Source organism: Tamandua tetradactyla, chromosome 8 (assembly GCF_023851605.1).
Source record: "Tamandua tetradactyla isolate mTamTet1 chromosome 8, mTamTet1.pri, whole genome shotgun sequence".
Taxonomy (NCBI): domain Eukaryota; kingdom Metazoa; phylum Chordata; class Mammalia; order Pilosa; family Myrmecophagidae; genus Tamandua; species Tamandua tetradactyla.
Window position 1 is genome coordinate 88,142,606 of NC_135334.1, and position 21,646 is coordinate 88,164,251.

Sequence of the window (21,646 nt, forward strand, 5' to 3'; positions counted from 1 at the left end):
CCTCAGTGTTTATGTCTTAATTCCAGGTAAGGACCCTTCCTGAGTCTGGGACTTGAAGTCTGAACTAGAGCCAAGGGGATGGTGAATAAGATAATGCCTGAGCAACACACCCTGCTTGCAGCTAGAGACCATGGTCTATTGCAAGAGAAAGAGTAAGAAAAAGGTTTTAGGCAGACAAAAATGTGTAGTACAGAAGTTAAAAAGTCCAGATTTATTTTCAGTTTCTAACCACCTACCATCAATTTGGCATTTGACAATTTTTCTGTTTCTTCATTTCAGCGGTTCTGTATTCTCATTTTAAATCGCCTCTTTTTAATGAGAAAAAAAACCTCATCAAAAAGGCTGTGTCTTCTTGCTAGTGAGTTTAATCAAATTGCCTTGATTGTAATTACCTGGATTTAGTTCTGTTTTATTTCACTCCTTTTATCAATTTATCATGATGTATTTTTTATAATTGAGATATTCATATGCCATTAAATATACATTTTTTTGTATGCCGTATAGTGGAGGTCACATTTTATTCTTTTTCATGTGAGTGTCCCATTATTGCAGCACCATTTGTTGGATTTTTGCAGGGAGGGAGTGGCAACTATCACCTCTATTTAAATAAAAAAAAACCTTTTCATGAATCCCAAAAGAAACCCGTCTCCATTAGTAGTCACTCTCCATTCCTACTCTTCCCTTCAACTGGAAACCACTAATTTGCTTTTTGTCTTTATGGATTTACCTAGGCTGGACATTTCATATGAATAGAATCATATAATATGTGGCTTTCCTTGTCTGGCTTTCAACCACAATCACAGATCCAATTCAGCACTGATGTTTATACTCATGATACTACGCTACCATCACTTCTATCCAGTTCCAAACATTTACAATCAACCTTATTTAAAAAATTTGTTCAAATTAAATTAAAAAATTAATTTGTTCAAATAATTAAGTTCAAATTTGTTCAAATTTCCCCATTCTCTATCCTCATTCTATCATCTGGTAATCTATATTCTAGATATTAACTCCATGAGTTTGCTCATTGTATTTAGTTCATAGTAGTGAGAGATCATTCCATATTTGTCTTTTTGTATCTGGTTTATTTCACTCAACATAATGTTCTCAAGGTTCCTCCATGTTGTCACATGAATCAGGATTTCATTCCTTCTTATGGTTGAATAATATTCCATCATATGTATATACCACATTTTGTTTAACCGTTCATTGGTTGTTGGACATTTGGGTCAATTCCATCTTTTGGCAGTTGTATATAATGCCACTGTGAACATTGGTGTGCAAATGTCTGTTTGCATCCCTCCTTTTGGTTTTTCTGAGTATATACCTCATAGTGCAATTGCTGGATCATATGGCAGTTCTATACTTAGCTTCCTAAGTATAGACAAACTGTCTTTCACAGAGGCTGTACCATTTTACATTCCTACAATTGGTGAATAAGTATTCCTATCTCTTCATACCCTCTCCAACACTTGTAGTTTTCTGTTTGTTTAATACTGACCATTCTAGTAGGTGGGAAATGATCTCTCATTGTGGTTTTGATTTGTATTTCCTTAATAACTAGTGAAGTTAAACATCTTTTCAGGTGATTTCTGGCCATTTGTATTTCCTCTTCAGAAAAATGTCTGTTCATGTCTTTTGCCCATTGTTTAATTGAGTTGTCATTTTATTATTGAGTTGAAGACTTTTTAAATATATTCTCAATATTATACCCCCGTTATATATGTGGTTCCAAATATTTTTTTCCCATACAGTAGGCTGTTCATTCACCTTCTTGAAAATGTCCTTTAAAGCATGAAGTATTCAGTTTTGAGGAGGTCCCATTTATCTATTTTTTCTTTCATTGCTTGTGCTTTGGGTGTACGGTGTAAGAACCACCACCTACCACAAGATTTTGAAGATGCTTCCCCACGTTTTCTTCTAGGAGTTTTATGGTCCTACCTCTTATGGTTATGTCTTTGATCCATTTTGAGTTCATTTTTGTATAAGGTGTGAGATAGGGGTCCTTTTTCATTCTTTTGGATATAGATATCAACAGTTCTTCCAGCATCATTTGATGAAGAGACTGTTCTGTCCCAGTTGAGTGGACTCAGCAGCCTTGCAAAACTCAATTGACCATAATTCTGAGGGTCTATTTCTGAACTCTCAATTTAATTCCATTGAATCAATATGTTTTTCTTTATGCCAGTACCATGCTGTTTTGAAAACTGTAGCTTTGTAATAGGCTTTAAAGTCAGGAAATGGGCAGGCCATGGTGACTCAGCAGGCAAGAATGCTTGCCTGCCATGCCAGAGGACCCGGGTTCGATTCCCAGTGCCTGCCCATGTTAAAAAAAAAAATTAAAAATTAAAAAAAATAATAAAGTCAGGAAGTGTGAATCCTCCAAATTCATTCTTCTTCTTCAAGATGTTTTTGGTTAATCAGGGCCTCTTACGCTTCTAAATAAATTTGATAATTGGCTTTTCCACTTCTGAAAAGTTGGTTGTTGGAATTTCAATTGGGATTGCATTGAACGTAAGTCAATTTGCTTGATGCTTTCCTTGAAAATCAATTGACCATAAATGTAAGAGTTAATTTCTGGCCTCCCAACTCACATTGATTGATCTTTATTTCTATCCTTCTATTCTTACACCAGTACCACACTATCTCTATTACTATGACTTTGTGTTAAGTTTTGAAATTGGGGAGTATGAATTCTTCAACTTTGTTCTTTTAAAAGATGGCTTTGGCTATTCGGGTCCCATGCATTTCCATATGAATTTTAGGATCAGTTTGTCCATTTCTGCAAAAAAAGCACCTAAGATTTTGGTGGAGATTCTGTTGAATCTTAGATAGATTTGGGTTGTATTGTCATCTTAACAATATTAGCTCTTGCAATCTATGAACATGGGATGTCTTCCCATTTACTTGGATCTTCTTTAATTTCTTCAATGCTATTTTGCAGGTTTTGGTACGCCAGTCTTACACTTCTTTTATCAAATGAATTTTATTCTTTTTGATGCTGTTGTAAATTGAATTTTTTACTTAATTACATTTTCAGGTTGTGCATTGCTAATCTATAGAAATGTAATTGATTTTTTTTATGTTGGTGTTGTGTCCTGCAATTTTGTTGAATTGGTATATTAAATCTCATAATTTGCTTGTGGATTCCTTAGGATTTTTTAAAATCAAGATCATGTCTTCTGTAAATGCAGATAGTTTTATGTTTCCTTTTCCAATCTGGATGCCTTTTATTTCTTTTTCATGACTAATTGCCCTGGGTAGAACATCTAGTGCAATGATTAGAAGTGGTAAGAGCAGATACCCATTTCTTGTGGAGTCTTTTACCTTTAAGTATTATGTTAACTGTGGGTTTGTTTCTTCTTTTCTTGATACCCTTTATCAGGTTGAGGAAGTTCCATTCTAATTTTGTTGAGTGTTTTTATAATGAGAAGTCTTTATATTCTCAAATATTTTTTTCCTGTATTCATGGAAATGACCATATGTTTTTCATCCTTTATTCTATTAATACTCATTATAGTGATCAATTGCTCTGCCTACACCTGTAGAGAGGGGTCAAGCTCAGCCAAATCTAATCTGTACTAATTAACTTCCAGGTGATTCAGATGCATGAGTGAAAATAAATTATTGTTATTTTAAGCCACATTGAATTTTGGGGTGATTGTAGTACTGTATTATTATCTTGTTCTTAGATAGTATGACTCAACATCATAAAGATGACAGTTCTGTCCAAGGTAATATATACATTTAATATGATCTCACTAAAATATACTCAAAAAGATTATTATTGGAAAAATAAGATTTCTAGAATTGAAATTGTAGATGATATCAAAATGAAAAGAGAGAAAGACCAGAGTAGTGAGAGTAGTGTGTTAAGGTTCATCAGATTTGGCAAATTGTAAATATAGCCTTGGAGAGAGAAGTATCAGTGGATTGGTGGGAGCAGAAGACATACTCAGGGGATTAAGTGGTGAGTGGGAAGCAAAAACGGGGAGACAGCAAGGAATGAGAATTCTTTTAAGAAGTTTGATGTGATATGATTGTAGCTTTAAAGATGAGGGGTGAAGGAAGGAAGAATGGAAGGCAAGGGGCATAGTGACCCAAGATGAGGTTGGAGAAGTCGGCAGGGCCAGCCCACGTTGACCTAGGAGACTATAGGAAGGAGTATGGATTTTACTCGCCACATGTTGGGAATGATTGAAGATCTGTAAGTGGGGGAACGATGTGATCCAGATTTGCTTTTAAAGAATCCCTCTGGTTCTCAGTGGATGACAGAGGCAGGGAACAAGAGAGCACAAAAGACAGTTTCTCAAGGTGGTCCATATTATGACTCTGAGAATGGAGGGCTGAAGAGGACCGACGGTGAAGATCACTGAAGCTGGGACGCCAAAGGCATTGGGATACATCTACGTGTGTAAGTGCCGCCGTGATAATGGCAGGAATTGGGGCAGAAAGAGGAAAAGGTCTAGGAATGAGGGGATCAAAGGGAAGTGAGTCAGTGGAAGTGATACTGTGACTCTGGGGGAAATTTACATTGGGTTAATGGCTGAGGAGAAGAGGGTTGAATGACCCTGAGACTCTGATCATGTTCCTCTCCTGCTCAGCATTCATCAAAATCTTCCTATTGTCCACCGGAGAAAGTCCAAACATCTTAACACTGTCCTGCACAAAACATCTTAACAGCCTCAGCCACTTGAACAACTTGAGATTTCCTGAACAAGCCTGTTCACACTTCTCGACCTTTGCACACACTCTTCCTCCCTTCTGGAATGTCTGCCATTCCTTCCCACCCTTGTAAGAATCCCTTTTCATTCTTTATTACTTAGTCCAAATGTCACTTCCATAAACTCTTTCTTGAATGCCCCATCCACTCAGGGAGCTGATATTTATTGAAAGGCTAACACATGCTAGTCTCTGAGCAAGGCACAGCTTTATTTGGGCCTTTCTCTGTACCACTACATCTAAGTTTTCCAGGTCTGCCAGCTAAGTAGAGACTGGCTGGAGAACTCCCAGTCATGTCTCTATAATTATCAAACCCGAGAATGAGGCTGCAGTGGAATTTCATCAACAGGAAGGGCTGGGCATGTTTCTTCTCATTTCCTTACCTTAACCTCAACCTTAACTATAAACAACAAAGGCTACTTAACATGTGAGATTCACTGGTCTATGAAGTAGAGTTCCTGATTTATCAGGATACTACAATCAACTTTTATTGCAGCGTGTGTTTTATTTCATATGTTGAGTTCTAGGTACCTGTAAGCACAGTCCTGTGTCTATCATATACCAGATGAGTTTTCACCAAGAGTCATTTGCTTTGCAGTAAGCAGGATTGAAAATAACAGAGAAGTTCTTTAGGGGACATTCCTTTTAGGGCAGATATTACATTTGGCCTGGCAAAAGCATTTAATCTGAGGCCAATATTCAATCAACTAATATTTCTTTTTTTTTTTTATTAATTAACGGAAAAAAAGAAATTAACCCAACATTTAGAAATCATACCATTCTACATATGCAATCAGTAATTCTTAACATCATCACATAGATGCATGATCATTGTTTCTTAACACATTTGCATCGGTTTAGAAGAACTAGCAACACAACAGAAAAAGATATAGAATGTTAATATAGAGAAAAAAATAAAAGTAATAATAATAGTAAAAAAAAAAAACCAAAAAAAACCCATAGCTCAGATGCAGCTTCATTCAGTGTTTTAACATGATTACTTTACAATTAGGTATTATTGTGCTGTCCATTTTTGAGTTTTTGTATCTAGTCCTGTTGCACAGTCTGTATCCCTTCAGCTCCAATTGGCCATTATCTTACCCTGTTTCTAACTCCTGCTGGACTCTGTTACCAATGACATATTCCAAGTTTATTCTTGAATGTCCGTTCACATCAGTGGGACCATACAGTATTTGTCCTTTAGTTTTTGGCTAGACTCACTCAGCATAATGTTCTCTAGGTCCATCCATGTTATTACATGCTTCATAAGTTTATCCTGCCTTAAAGCTGCATAATATTCCATCGTATGTATATACCACAGTTTGTTTAGCCACTCGTCTGTTGATGGACATTTTGGCTGTTTCCATCTCTTTGCAATTGTAAATAACACTGCTATAAACATTGGTGTGCAAATGTCCATTTGTGTCTTTGCCCTTAAGTCCTTTGAGTAGATACCCAGCAATGGTATTGCTGGGTCGTATGGCAATTCTATATTCAGCTTTTTGAGGACCCGCCAAACTGCCTTCCACAGTGGTTGCACCATTTGACATTCCCACCAACAGTGGATAAGTGTGCCTCTTTCTCCGCATCCTCTCCAGCACTTGTCATTTTCTGTTTTGTTGATAATGGCCATTCTGGTGGGTGTGCGATGATATCTCATTGTGGTTTTGATTTGCATTTCTCTAATGGCCAGGGACATTGAGCATCTCTTCATGTGCCTTTTGGCCATTTGTATTTCCTCTTCTGGTAGGTGTCTGTTCAACTCTTTTTCCCATTTTGTAATTGGGTTGGCTGTCTTTTTGTTGTTGAGTTGGACAATCTCTTTATAAATTCTGGATACTAGACCTTTATCTGATATGTCATTTCCAAATATTGTCTCCCATTGTGTAGGCTGTCTTTCTACTTTCTTGATGAAGTTCTTTGATGCACAAAAGTGTTTAATTTTGAGGAGTTCCCATTTATTTATTTCCTTCTTCAGTGCTCTTGCTTTAGGTTTAAGGTCCATAAAACCATCTCCAATTGTAAGATTCATAAGATATCTCCCTACACTTTCCTCTAACTGTTTTATGGTCTTAGACTTAATGTTTAGATCTTTGATCCATTTTGAGTTAACTTTTGTATAGGGTGTGAGATATGGGTCTTCTTTCATTCTTTTGCATATGGATATCCAGTTCTCTAGGCTCCATTTATTGAAGAGACTGCTCTGTCCCAGGTGAGTTGGCTTGACTGCCTTATCAAAGATCAAATGTCCATAGATGAGAGGGTCTATATCTGAGCACTCTATTCGATTCCATTGGTCGATATATCTATCTTTATGCCAATATCATGCTGTTTTGACCACTGTGGCTTCATAATATGCCTTAAAGTCTGGCAGCGCGAGACCTCCAGCTTTGTTTTTTTTCCTCAAGATACTTTTAGCAATTCGGGGCACCCTGCTCTTCCAGATAAATTTGCTTATTGGTTTTTCTATTTCTGAAAAATAAGTTGTTGGGATTTTGATTGGTATTGCATTGAATCTGTAAATCAATTTAGGTAGGATTGACATCTTAACTATATTTAGTCTTCCAATCCATGAACACGGTATGCCCTTCCATCTATTTAGGTCTTCTGTGATTTCTTTTAACAGTTTTTTGTAGTTTTCTTTATATAGGTTTTTTGTCTCTTTAGTTAATTTATTCCTAGGTATTTTATTCTTTTAGTTGCAATTGTAAATGGGATTCGTTTCTTGATTTCCCCCCAGCTTGTTCATTACTAGTGTATAGAAATGCTACAGATTTTTGAATGTTGATCTTGTAACCTGCTACTTTGCTGTACTCATTTATTAGCTCTAGTAGTTTTGTTGTGGATTTTTCCGGGTTTTCGACGTATAGTATCATATCGTCTGCAAACAGTGATAGTTTTACTTCTTCCTTTCCGATTTTGATGCCTTGTACTTCTTTTTCTTGTCTAATTGCTCTGGCTAGAACCTCCAACACAATGTTGAATAATAGTGGTGATAGTGGACATCCTTGTCTTGTTCCTGATCTTAGGGGGAAAGTTTTCAATTTTTCCCCATTGAGGATGATATTAGCTGTGGGTTTTTCATATATTCCCTCTATCATTTTAAGGAAGTTCCCTTGTATTCCTATCTTTTGAAGTGTTTTCAACAGGAAAGGATGTTGAATCTTGTCAAATGCCTTCTCTGCATCAATTGAGATGATCATGTGATTTTTCTGCTTTGATTTGTTGATATGGTGTATTACATTAATTGATTTTCTTATGTTGAACCATCCTTGCATACCTGGGATGAATCCTACTTGGTCATAATGTATAATTCTTTTAATGTGTTGCTGAATTAGATTTGCTAGACTTTTGTTGAGGATTTTTGCATCTGTATTCATTAGAGAGATTGGTCTGTAGTTTTCTTTTTTTGTAATATCCTTGCCTGGTTTTGGTATGAGGGTGATGTTGGCTTCATAGAATGAATTAGGTAGTTTTCCCTCCACTTCGATTTTTTTGAAGAGTTTGAGGAGAGTTGGTACTAATTCTTTCTGGAATGTTTGATAGAATTCACATGTGAAGCCGTCTGGTCCTGGACTTTTCTTTTTAGGAAGCTTTTGAATGACTAATTCAATTTCTTTATTTGTGATTGGTTTGTTTAGGTCATCTATTTCTTCTTGAGTCAAAGTTGGTTGTTCATGTCTTTCCAGGAACCCGTCCATTTCCTCTAAATTGTTGTATTTATTAGCGTAAAGTTGTTCATAGTATCCTGTTATTACCTCCTTTATTTCTGTGAGGTCAGTGGTTATGTCTCCTCTTCCATTTCTGATCTTATTTATTTGCATCCTCTCTCTTCTTCTTTTTGTCAATCTTGCTAAGGGCCCATCAATCTTATTGATTTTCTCATAGAACCAACTTCTGGTCTTATTGATTTTTTCTATTGTTTTCATGTTTTCAATTTCATTTATTTCTGTTCTAATCTTTGTTATTTCTTTCCTTTTGCTTGCTTTGGGATTAGTTTGCTGTTCTTTCTCCAGTTCTCCAAGTCGACAGTTAATTCCTGCATTTTTGCCTTTTCTTCTTTTCTGATAAAGGCATTTAGGGCAATAAATTTCCCTTTTAGCACTGCCTTTGCTGCGTCCCATAAGTTTTGATATGTTGTGTTTTCATTTTCATTCACCTCGAGGTATTCACTAATTTCTCTTGCAATTTCTTCTTTGACCCACTCGTTGTTTAAGAGTGTGTTGTTGAGCCTCCACGTATTTGTGAATTTTCTGGCACTCCGCCTATTATTGATTTCCAACTTCATTCCTTTATGATCCGAGAAAGTGTTGTGTATGATTTCAATCTTTTTAAATTTGTTAAGACTTGCTTTGTGACCCAGCATATGGTCTATCTTTGAGAATGATCCATGAGCACTTGAGAAAAAGGTGTATCCTGCTGTTGTGGGATGTAATGTCCTATAAATGTCTGTTAAGTCTAGCTCATTTATAGTAATATTCAGATTCTCTATTTCTTTATTGATCCTCTGTCTAGATGTTCTGTCCATTGATGAGAGTGGGGAATTGAAGTCTCCAACTATCATGGTATATGAGTCTATTTCCCTTTTCAGTGTTTGCAGTGTATTCCTCACGTATTTTGGGGCATTCTGGTTCGGTGCATAAATATTTATGATTGTTATGTCTTCTTGTTTAATTGTTCCTTTTATTAGTATATAGTGTCCTTCTTTGTCTCTTTTAACTGTTTTACATTTGAAGTCTAATTTGTTGGATATTAGTATAGCCACTCCTGCTCTTTTCTGGTTGTTATTTGCATGAAATATCTTTACCCAACCTTTCACTTTCAACCTATCTTTGGGTCTAAGATGTGTTTCCTGTAGACAGCATATAGAAGGATCCTGTTTTTTAATCCATCCTCCCAGTCTATGTCTTTGATTGGGGAATTCAGTCCATTAACATTTAGTGTTATTACTGTTTGGATAATATTTTCCTCTACCATTTTGCCTTTTGTATTATATATATCATATCTGACTTTCCTTCTTTCTGTACCCTTCTCCATACCTCTCTCTTCTGTCTTTTCATATCTGACTCTAGTGCTCCCTTTAGTATTTCTTGCAGAGCTGGTCTCTTGGTCACAAATTCTCTCAGTGACTTTTTGTCTGAGAATGTTTTAATTTCTCCCTCATTTTTGAAGGACAATTTTGCTGGATATAGGAGTCTTGGTTGGCAGTTTTTCTCTTTTAGTAATTTAAATATATCATCCCACTGTCTTCTAGCTTCCATGGTTTCTGCTGAGAAATCTACACATAGTCTTATTGGGTTTCCCTTGTATGTGATGGATTGTTTTTCTCTTGCTGCTTTCAAGATCCTCTCTTTCTCTTTGACCTCTGACATTCTAACTAGTAAGTGTCTTGGAGAACGCCTATTTGGGTCTAATCTCTTTGGGGTGCGCTGCACTTCTTGGATCTGTAATTTTAGGTCTTTCGTAAGAGTTGGGAAATTTTCAGTGATAATTTCTTCCATTAGTTTTTCTCCTTCTTTTCCCTTCTCTTCTCCTTCTGGGACACCCACAACACGTATATTTGTGCGGTTCATATTGTTCTTGAATTCCCTGATACCCTGTTCAAATTTTTCCGTTCTTTTCCAGATAGTTTCTGTTTCTTTTTGGAATTCAGATGTGCCATCCTCCAAATCACTAATTCTATCTTCTGTCTCTTTAAATCTGTCATTGTAGTTATCCCTTTTTTTTTTCCATCTTTTCTACTTTATCCTTCACTTCCATAAGCTCTGTGATTTGTTTTTTCAGTTTTTCTATTTCTTCTTTTTGTTCAGCCCATGTCTTCTTCATGTCCTCCCTCAATTTATCGATTTCATTTTTGAAGAGGTTTTCCATTTCTGTTCGTATCTTCAGCATTAGTTGTCTCAGCTCCTGTATCTCATTTGAACTATTGGTTTGTTCCTTTGACTGGGCCATATTTTCTATTTTCTGAGCATGATCTATTATCGTCTGCTGGCATCTGGGCATTTAGTCAGATTTCCCTGCGTTTTGGACCCAACAGGTTGAAATATTTTTCTGTGAAATCTCTGGGTTCTGTTTTTCTTATCCTGCCCAGTAGGTGGCGCTCGTGGCACACGTTTGTCTGCGGGTCCCACCAGTAAAACGTGCTGTGGGTCCTTTAACTTTGGAAAACTCTCGCCGTGGGGGAGGTTCGCCAGCCGAAGCGGCTTGGAAGAGTGCCAGCCAGTCTGGGGGTCCGAACGCGGGGAGGGTCGCCGGCCGCCGCAGCCTGGGAGAGCACCTGTCTGAATTTCCTAGTGGGCCTGGGGTGCCAAGCGTGGCGGGAGGGTGCCAGCCGCTGCAGCCCGGGAGAGTGCACCATTCCCAGCTGGACCGGGGAGTCACATGTTGGAGGGACCCCCCTGGTCACCGTTCTCCGCGGTTTGGGGATTTCTGATCCAATTCTCTCAGTTGGTCCGGGGGGCCTCGCGTCGTGGGGGTGCCAGGCGCTGCGGCTTGAGGGGACCGCCTGCCCAATTCTGCCAGCTGGCCCAGGAAGGAGGAAGGGAGGGACTCCGGCCGCTTGCTGCCCCGCCCGGGAAAGCCCGCGCCCCTCGGCGATCTCACCAGAGCTGGTTCTCCCAGACAGTCAGCCATTCCAGGATGGGGTACGCTGTCTTTTTGATCTCTGTTGTGGCTCTGGGAGCTGTTCTGTATCGTTTCTACTCCCCTAGTAGCTGTTCTGGAGGAGGAAAGGTGAGGGTGGCAAGGCTGTCGAGGACGGTGACGGAGAGCCAGTGAAGGCGGAAGAGGGCACGGTGGTGGTTGGAGAGCCGCTGGAGCAGGAGGAGAAAGGGAAGGATAAGATGGCAGATGGAGCACCGCCAGAGCAGAAGGGGAAAGAGAAGGGCAAGATGGCAACAGGAGCGCCGCCGGCGGAGAAAGAGGAAGAGGAGGGCTAGATGGCGGCGGGAGCGCCGGCGGAGAAGGGGGAAGAGGAGGGCTAGATGGCGGCGGGAGCACTGGTGGAGAAAGAGGAAGAGGAGGGCTGGATGGCAGCGGGAGCGCCGGCAGAGAAGGGGGAAGAGGAGGGCTAGATGGCAGCGGAAGCGCTGGTGGAGAAAGAGGAAGAGGAGGAACTAATATTTCTTGAGATGAATTCTGCATCAGATTCTGAGGTAAGCATCAGAATGCAGAGATAAACTTGATCTCAGGCCTCAGAAAGCATTATAGCTGCTGTTCCCCCACCTGCAGCCACATTCTTTCCCTTACCCTCTTCTTGTCCTGGCCATTCCTACTCCTTTTAGCTCTCAGTCTAAGCCTCTCATCTTCAGCAGCCTTCTCTGGGCTCTGACAAATATGAAGACTTGTCTATCCAACACTGCCATCATTCCATCTTCCTTGTGAATAAACTCTGGTTGTATTCTGGGAAGTATTGTACACTGCTAAAAGATTTCATTTCCCAGACTCCCTTGCATTTAGGGGTGGCCACTGAAATGTAAGAGGAAGAAGTTTGGGGCAAAGTGCCTTAAGAGGGGCTGAGAGGTACTCTCTACTTGCCCTCACTCTCTTTCTTCCTCCTCATTTCTAGACCTCAATTGTGATGGCTGGACTTCTAGCAGTCACCTTGAACTGTGAGGTAATCTGGAGGATGTAAGGCACATTAAGGTTGGCAAAGAGGAAAACAGAGGAAGCCCAGCGTTCTAGTTTGCTAGCTGCCAGAATGCAATATACCGGAAATGGAATGGCTTTTAAAATGGGGAATTTAATGAGTTGCTGGTTTACAGTTCTAAGGCTGAGAAGATGTCCCAATTAAAACAAGTCTATAGAAATGTCCAATCTAAGGCATCCAGGGAAAGATACCTTGGTTCAAGAAGGCCAATGAAGTTCAGGGTTTCTCCCTCAAATGGAAGGGCACATGACAAACACAATAGGAGTTTTTCTCTCATCTAGAAAGGCACATGGTGAACACGGTCAGTGTTCCTCTCTCATCTGGAAAGGCACATGGTGAACATGGCATCATCTGCTAGCTTCTTCTCCTGGCTTCCTGTTTCATGAAGCTCCCCAGTAGGCATTTTCCTTCTTCATCTCCAAAGGTTGCTGGCTGGTGGACTCTCTGCTTCGTCGTGCTGCAACATTCTCTGCTCTCTCCGAATCTCTTTTCTCCAAAATCTTCCTTCTCTTATAGGACTCCAGAAATTTATCAAGACCCACCCAAATGGGTGGAGACATGTCATCATCTTTTCCAGCTTAACAACCACTCTTGACTAAATCAAATCATCCGGGGAGATGATCTGATTACAGTTTCCAACATACAATATTGAATAAGGATTATTCTACCTTTATGAAATGGGATTTTGATTAAAAACATGGCTTTTCTAAGGTCATATATCCTTACAGACCAGCACACGCAGTGACCATGAAACTACTCTACCAGCCCTGTATTGCCTACCTCTGGATTTCTTTATGTCAGAGAAACAAACACACTTTATATTAAACTACGTTTATTCAGTTTGTCTGCACAGCCAATTGAGCCTTATCAAGCCTAATCCTTACCAACCTAGCCCCCAGACTGCTTTATCACCTTTGTCCTAGTTTTCTTCTTTATAGGATTTACCAGCATTTGAGATTTTTATTGGCCTGAGTCCCCCTTTATAATGTAAGCTTCATGAGAATAGTGATTTCTCATGTCCTAACATGATGCTAGGTACAAAGTATTACCTCATTAAAAAGTTGCCATTCTTGTTGTTATACACACCCAGCACACTTCTTCTGTACAGCATCTGTCCTAATACTTATCATATTTGCAACCACACGTTTAATATCCATCTCCCCCTCCATACTATAAACTTCATATTGATTAGGGAATCTCTGTCTTGATCTCTTGTTGTATCACAGCATCTAACCTAATACCAGCACATAAATGATCAATAAAAATGCCACATAGACAAAATTTTTATTTTCTGGAATCTTGGGCAGAAGGGGATGGCTTTTGAAGCCAGGCTGGTATGACAGGGTGGTCCCTAGGAGGAAAGCTATCCTGGGGGGGTGGGGGGTGGAAGGTGAGAACTACAATGTGTCCCAAGAAGCTGGAGACAATAAAGAGGATCTCTTGGTAGGATCCCAGGTTGGAAACTGAAAAGTCATGGAATGGGAAAGAAGGAAGTTGCTTGATGAAATCTCTACTTGTAACCATCTCCCCATCTTCAATGACATTGCTAAATGCATGAAATTCCCGATCTTACTGGATTACGTGTTGAAAATGTAGAAGATATGCAGTAACGGGGGTCGTGTTTTGGAACTGAAACAGTTTGTGTGAGTAAAAGGAAAGGAGATAGAAAAACAGGATGAAGTAAGTCATAAGAATCAGAAACCATATGGAAAATTTTCCATTGTCTTAAGGTTTGTGTTGATTTGAAAGGATTATGTGACCTAGAAAAGCTATGTTTTAATCCTGATCCAATCTTGTGGGAGCAACCATTTTTTTTTTTTTTTTTTTTTTTTTGAGAGAGGGAGGAAGGGAAGGAAAGACAGAGAGAAGGAAGGAAGGATGGAAGGAAGGAAGAAAGGGAAACATCTTTAAACATTTTCTTGTTTTATTGTATTCTGTTTGTTTGTTTGTTTTTTACATGGGCTGGGGCCGGGAATCGAACCGAGGTCCTCCGGCATGGCAGGCAAGCACTTTGCCCGCTGAGCCACCGCGGCCCGCCCGCAACCATTTCTTTTAATCCTTATCCAATAATGCAGGTTGGATTCTTTTGATTAGATTATCTTCATAGGGATGTGACTCATCCAGTTATGGGTATTAATCTTTTAAAAAATTTTTTAATTAATTTAAAATTAATTTTATTAATTAAAAAAATTACAGGAAAGAAACGCAAACATTTCCAATATGTGATCATTCCATTCTACATATATAATCAGTAATTCGCAATATCATCACATAGCAGCAGATTCATCATCATGATCATTTCTTAGAACATTTGCATCAATTCAGAAAAAGAAACAAAAAGACAACAGAAAAATAAAACAAAAACAGAAAAAAAAACCATACACACAGTACCCCTTACTCCTCCCTTTCATTGATCACTAGCATTTCAAACTAAATTTATTTTAACATTTGTTCCCCCTATTATTTATTTTTATTCCATATGTTCTACTCCTCTGTTGACAAGGTAGATAAAAGGAGCATCAAACACAAGGTTTTCACAATCACACAGTCACACCAGGAAAGCTACACCATTATACAATCATCACAAAGAAACATGGCTACTGGAACACAGCTCTACATTTTCAGGCAGTTCCCTCCAGCCTCTCCATTTCCTCTTGGATAACAAGGTGATATCTACTTAATGCATAAGAATAACCTCCAGGATAACCTCTCAACTCTGGAATCTCTCAGCCATTGACACTTTCTCTCATTTCACTCTTCCCCCTTTTGGTAGAGAGGATTTTCTCAATCCCTTGATGCTGGGTCTCAGCTCATTCTAGGGTTTTTCTCAATCTCTTGATGCTGAGTCCGAGTTCATTCTTGGATTTCTGTCCCATGTTGCCAGGAAGGTCCACACCCCTGGCAGTCATGTCCCTCGTAGACAGGGGGAGGGTGGTGAGTTTGCTTGTTGTGTTGGCTGGAGAGAGAGGCCACATCTGAGCCACAAAAGAGGTTCTCTTGGGGGTGACTCTTAGGCCTAATTTTAAGTAGGCTTGACCTATCCTTTGTGGGGTTAAGTTTCATATGAACAAACCCCAAGACTGGGGACTCAGCCTATAGCTTTGGTTGTCCACACTGCTTGTGAAAATATCAAGAATTCAACTTGGGGAGGCTGAATTTTCCCCCATTCTCACCATTCCCCAAAGGGGACTTTGCAAACAGTTTTCCACTTACTGATCAAATCACTCTGGGATTCATCGGGACATCACTCTTGACAAACCAACAAAATCTCATGTCCTACCCAAGGTTTCATGTAGGACATGGTTGTTCAACGAAGCTATCTACATAAGTTATATTAGGAAATGCACTAGTCAAAATATAAATTTTGTACCAAATAAACATTTTTTTGCTTTAGTCTCACACATAAGTTGAAATTTTAAAATATTGATTGCCATCTATTTTCAGCACCCTGCAGTAATGACATTCCTTTGTTCTTCCTCATGCAAAAACATTTTTTTAAATTTGTACTTTTAGTCACTGTCATTATACACTCTAGGCAATCCTAGATTATACCATCTCAATCTTTGTCATCTATCTTTCTTTCTGATTTCATTTGTGCCGCCAGCCCTCCTCCCTCTATCATTCTTACATTCAGCTTCATTCAATGTTTTAACATAATTGTATTACAGTTAGGTAGTATTGTGCTGTCCATTTCTGAGTTTTTATATTCAGTCCTGTTGCACAATCTGTATCCCTTCAGCTCCAATTACCCAATATCTTACACTATTTCTATCTCCTGATGGTCTCTGTTACCAACGAAATTCTCCAAGTTTATTCACTAATGTCAGTTCATATCAGTGATACCATACAGTATTTGTCCTTTTGTTTCTGGCTAATCTCACTCAGCATAATGTCCTTAAGGTCCATCCATATTGTTACTTACTTCATAACTGTATTCTGTCTTACAGGTGCATAATATTCCATCATATGTATATACCACAGTTTGTTTAGCCACCCGTCTGTTGATGGACATTTTGGCTGTTTCCATCTCTTGGTAATCATAAATAATGTTGCTAAAAACATTGGTGTGCAAATGTCAGTTTGTGTCCTTGCCCTGATATCCTTTGAGTAGAGACAGCATGTAGATGGGTCCCATTCCCTAATCCATTCTGCCAGTCCATGTTACCCAATTGGGAAGCTTAATCTATCAACATCAGTGTTCTTACTGCCAGCTTTTTGCCTTTTGGCTTTTATATATCCTTCTAATTTTCTTTCTTTTTACCTTTACTCATGGTCTTCCTTTCTACACTCTTCTCCACACCTCTCACTTCTTCCTTCCTATCTGTCTCTAGTGCTCCCGTTAGTATTTCTTGCAGAGCTGGTCTCCTGGTCACAAATTCTCTCAGTGATTTTTTTGTCTGAAAATGTTTTAATTGTCCTTTTGAAGGACAATTTTGCTGGATATAGAATTCTTGGTTGGCAATTTTTCTCTTTTAATAACTTAAATATATTATCTCACTGTCTTCTTGCCTCCATGGTTTCTGTTGAGAAATCTATGCATAGTTTATTGGGCTTCCCTTGTATGTGATGGATTGCTTTTCTCTTGCTGCTTTCAAGATTCTCTCTTTCTCTTTGACCTCTGACATTCTGATTAGTAAATGTCTTGGAGTATGCTTATTTGGATCTATTCTCTTTGGGGTACGCTATATTTCTTGGATCTGAAATTTTAAGCCCTTCATAAGAGTTGGGAAATTTTCAGTGATAATTTCCTCCATTTGTTTTTCTCCTCCTTTTCCCTTCTCTTCTCCTTCTGGGACACCCACAACACGTATATTCATGCGCTTCATATTGTCCTTCAATTCCCTGAGTCCCTGCTCATATTTTTCCTTTTTTTCCCTATAGTTTCTGTTTCTTGTCATATTTCAGATGTTCCATCCTCCAGTTCAGAAATCCTATGTTCTGTCTCTCGAAATCTACCATTGTAGGTTTCCATTGTTTTTTTCATCTCTTCTACTGTGACTTTCATTCCCATAAATTCTGTGATTTGCTTTTTCAGACTTTTGATTTCTTCTTTTTGTTCATTCCTTGCTTTCTTTATATCCTCCCTCAATTCATTGATTTGGTTTTTGATGAGGTTTTCCATATCTGTTCGTATATTCTGAATTAAATGTTTCAGCTCCTGTATCTCATTTGAATTGTTGGTTTGTTCCTTTGACTGGGCCATATCTTCAATTTTCCTAGTGTGAGTTATTATTTTTTGCTGGCGTCTAGGCATTTAATTATCTTAATTAGTTTATTCTGAAGATTGCTTTCACTTCTTTTACCTAGGGTTTTCTTACTGGATGAATTTGTTGTCTCTCTGTTCTTTGACATTCAGTTCAGCTTTTTCTGGACCTCTAGCTTAGGTTTTGTTTAACAGAGGAGAATTTTTCGGTTCTTGATTTCTTGTTTCTTGCCCTGCTTGTATGGTGCCTTTTTCCCCCCACCCTGAGGAAGGTCTACATAGGTATTATAGACCCCAGCTGAATTTTCCCAGACCAAACTGGCCTCCTATGAGGAGGAAAGATTTACCTGCATCGGTTTTCCCTGAGGGTGAGACCCAGCAGGTTGACAGAGTTTCCAGTGAAGTCTCTGGGCTCTGTTTTTCTTATCCTGCCCTGTGTGTGGCACTTGTCTGCCTGCAGGTCCCACCAGCATAAGATAATGCAATACCTTTAACTTTGGCTGGGGGTGTGGTGGAGACAGAGGAGAGGTTGTAGGCTGGTTTTAATGGCTTCAAATTACCAAACCCTGGTGTCTGAATTCCTTGAGAGAGGGATTCCACCTGAGTTGAGCTTCACCCCTCCCCTGGGGAAGGCACAGGTTCCAGACAAGCCCTCAAAACGAGTTTGTTTCTGCCTATGCTTGGGGCAGTTGCAGCCTGAGAAGCCCTGCCACTGTATCCAAAGGTAGTCAAGCCTTTGTAGAAACACAGCCACAAAAACCTCTGTTTCCTTCACTTTTTTTCCTTTTTCCATCAGCCCTGCCCCCTTGGCACTGGGGCAAAAATGAGTGACCTCCGCTTTGGCCAGGTTCACCTGAGCTGGGGGCCTATTTTTAGTAGTCAGAATTTGTTAATTAATTCCACAATTGGCGTTTGGTTGGGCTAAGCCCCTGCTGCCGGTAAAGTCTCTTTCCTTTCCCCTCTGGGAAGCAGCTGTGGGGGAGGGGCGCCAGACACCACAGCTTGGGGAACTCACGGTTCTGGGGGGGCTCGCAGCCAGTCCAGTTGGTCCAGACTGGGGTATGCTGTGTGTCCGGTCACTGATGTGGCCCCAGGAGCTGTTCTGTATTGTTTCTGGTTATTTACTAGTTGTTCTGGAGGACAAACTAAAACACACACATTGCTAAGCCGCCATCTTGGCCAGGAAGTTATGGGTATTAATCTTGATTAGAGGGAGATGTGATTCTACCCATTCCAGGTCAATCTTGATTAGTTTGCTGGAATCTTTTAAAAGAGGAAGCATTTTGGAGGAAGCTTCAAAACAAGAAAGAGCCATGAAAGAGTGATGAGAGCCCATGCAGCCAGAGACATTTGGAGATGAAGAAGGAAAATGTCCTTAGGGCAGCTTCATGAAACAAGAAGCCTGGAGAGAAAACTAGCAGACATTGCCATGTTCACTGTGTGCCTTTCCAGTTGAGAAAGAAAACCTGAACATCATCAGCCTTCTTGAACCAAGGTATCTTTCCCTGGATGCCTTAGATAAGACATATCTATAGGATTGCTTTAATTTGAACATTTTCACAGTCTTAGAACTGTAAAGTAGAAACTTATTAAATTCCCCTTTTTAAAAGCCATTCAATTTCTGGTATCACATTCCAGCATCTAGCAAACTAGGACAAGGTCTAAAATTAGGAGTTCAGACAAATAGACCTAAGTTCCCATGAAGTAGTAGGTCCAGCTGACACCTGGTCACAAATAGTAATTAGATTGAATTCAATTAATGAATCTTCCTTTTTTTAAGTGGGGTGAAAAATTTAAAAAACAAAAAAGAAAGTGTCCCAGAAGCTATGGGAGCATGAAGGGAGTGGGTGTAACTCTGCTTGAGGATGTCAGGCTGGGTTTATAGCAAGGGTGTCAAGGAGTAGATTTATAGAAAATGAGTAGATGTTCACTGAGCAGGTAAAGAGAGAAGGAATCCCAGGCTTGGAGAACAGTCAGGGCAAAGGCATGAAGGAATAAGGTCATGGGTGTGTTCAGAAAATGACTAATGAGTTTATATGGCTGGAGTGTAAGTTACCTGCAGGGGAGCAGTGGAGAAAATGCTACAGGGACCACGGACCTGCATAAGAAAGGCTCAAGTCTCTAACAAACAGTTTGGGTAATGTTCTTTAAGCAATAGAGTCATTGAAGGATGTTAGGTAGCATGATTATATTATTTCATCTGTGTTCTAAAAGAGTAGTCAAGTGGCAAAGTGGCGGAAGGGTTGAAGGGTGTATTATAGTCAGGAGTCTGTTGCAACAGTCCAGAGTAACAATAGTAATTACAGTTTAACATTTGATTAGCATTTTACCAGCTACAGCTACTTTCTGATAGCTTTGTTAATGTTCCCCCAAATCCTGCTGTTCTAGTTTGCAAGTTGCCTGAATGCACTATACCAGAAATGGAACGGCTTTTAAAAAGGGGAATTTATTGGGAACTTCCGGAGAAGATGGCGGCTTAGTAAGACGCGCGGGTCTTAGTTCCTCCTCCAGAAAAGCAACTAAAGAAACAGAAACAATACGAAACAGCTCCCGGAGTCACGACAGAGACCAAAAAGACAGCGTACCCCATTCTGGAACAGCTGAACGGGCAGGGAGAATCTGCTGCGGTGAGATACCCAAGGGGCGCGCGGTTTCCCAGCCGGGGCGGCTGGCGACTGGGGTCCCCTCCACGACGTGGCTCCCCGGTCTGACTGGGAACGTTGGATAGCGGGGCCCTCCCGTCACGCTCGGCATTTCGGGCCAGCTGGGCAATTAGGACCGGCACTCTCCCAAGCCGCGGCGGCCAGCGACCCCCGCCTCCACGTGCGGTTTCCCGGGCCGACTGCCGTGCTGACAGACGAGCGCCACGAGCGCCACCTACTGGGCAGGAAAAGAAAAACAGAGCCCAGAGATTTCACAGAAAAAGCTTTCAACCAGCTGGGTCCCACACCCAGGGAAATCTGATCAAATGCCCAGACACCAGCAGAAAATAATGGATGACGCTCGGAAAATTGAAGATATGGCCCAGTCAAAGGAACAAACCAATAGTTCAAATGAGATACAGGAGCTGAGACAACAAATGCTGAATATACGAACAGAAATGGAAAAACTCTTCAAAAACCAAATCAATAAATTGAGGGAGGACATGAAGAAGACATGGGCTGAACAAAAAGAAGAAATAGAAAATCTGAAAAAACAAATCACAGAACTTATGGGAGTGAAGGACAAAGAAGAAAAAATGGAAAAAACAATGGATACCTACAATGGTAGATCTAAAGAGACAGAAGCTACAATTAGTGAACTGGAGGATGGAACATCTGAATTCCAAAAAGAAACAGAAACTATAGGGAAAAGAATGGAAAAACTTGAGCAGGGGTCAGGGAACTGAATGACAATATGAAGCGCACAAATATACGTGTTGTGGGTGTCCCAGAAGGAGAAGAGAAGGGAAAAGGAGGAGAAAAACTAATGGAAGAAATTATCACTGAAAATTTCCCAACTCTTATGAAAGATCTAAATTTGCAGATCCAAGAAGTGCAGCGCACCCCAAAGAGTATAGACCCAAATAGGTGTTCTCCAAGACACTTACTAGTTAGAATGTCAGAGGTCAAAGAGAAAGAGAGGATCTTGAAAGCAGCAAGAGAAAAACAATCTGTCACATACAAGGGAAACCCAATAAGACTATGTGTAGATTTCTCAGCAGAAACCATGGAAGCTAGAAGACAGTGGGATGATATATTTAAATTACTAAAAGAGAAAAACTGCCAACCAAGACTCCTATATCCAGCAAAATTGTCCTTCAAAAATGAAGGAGAAATTAAGACATTTATAGACAAAAAGTCACTGAGAGAATTTGTGACCAAGAGACCAGCTCTGCAAGAAATACTAAAGGGAGCACTAGAGTCAGATACGAAAAGACAGAAGAGAGAGGTATGGAGTAAAGTGTAGAAAGAAGGAAAATCAGATATGATATATATAATACAAAAGGCAAAATGTTAGAGGAAAATATTATCCAAACAGTAATAATACTAAAAGTTAATGGACTGAATTTCCCAATCAAAAGACATAGA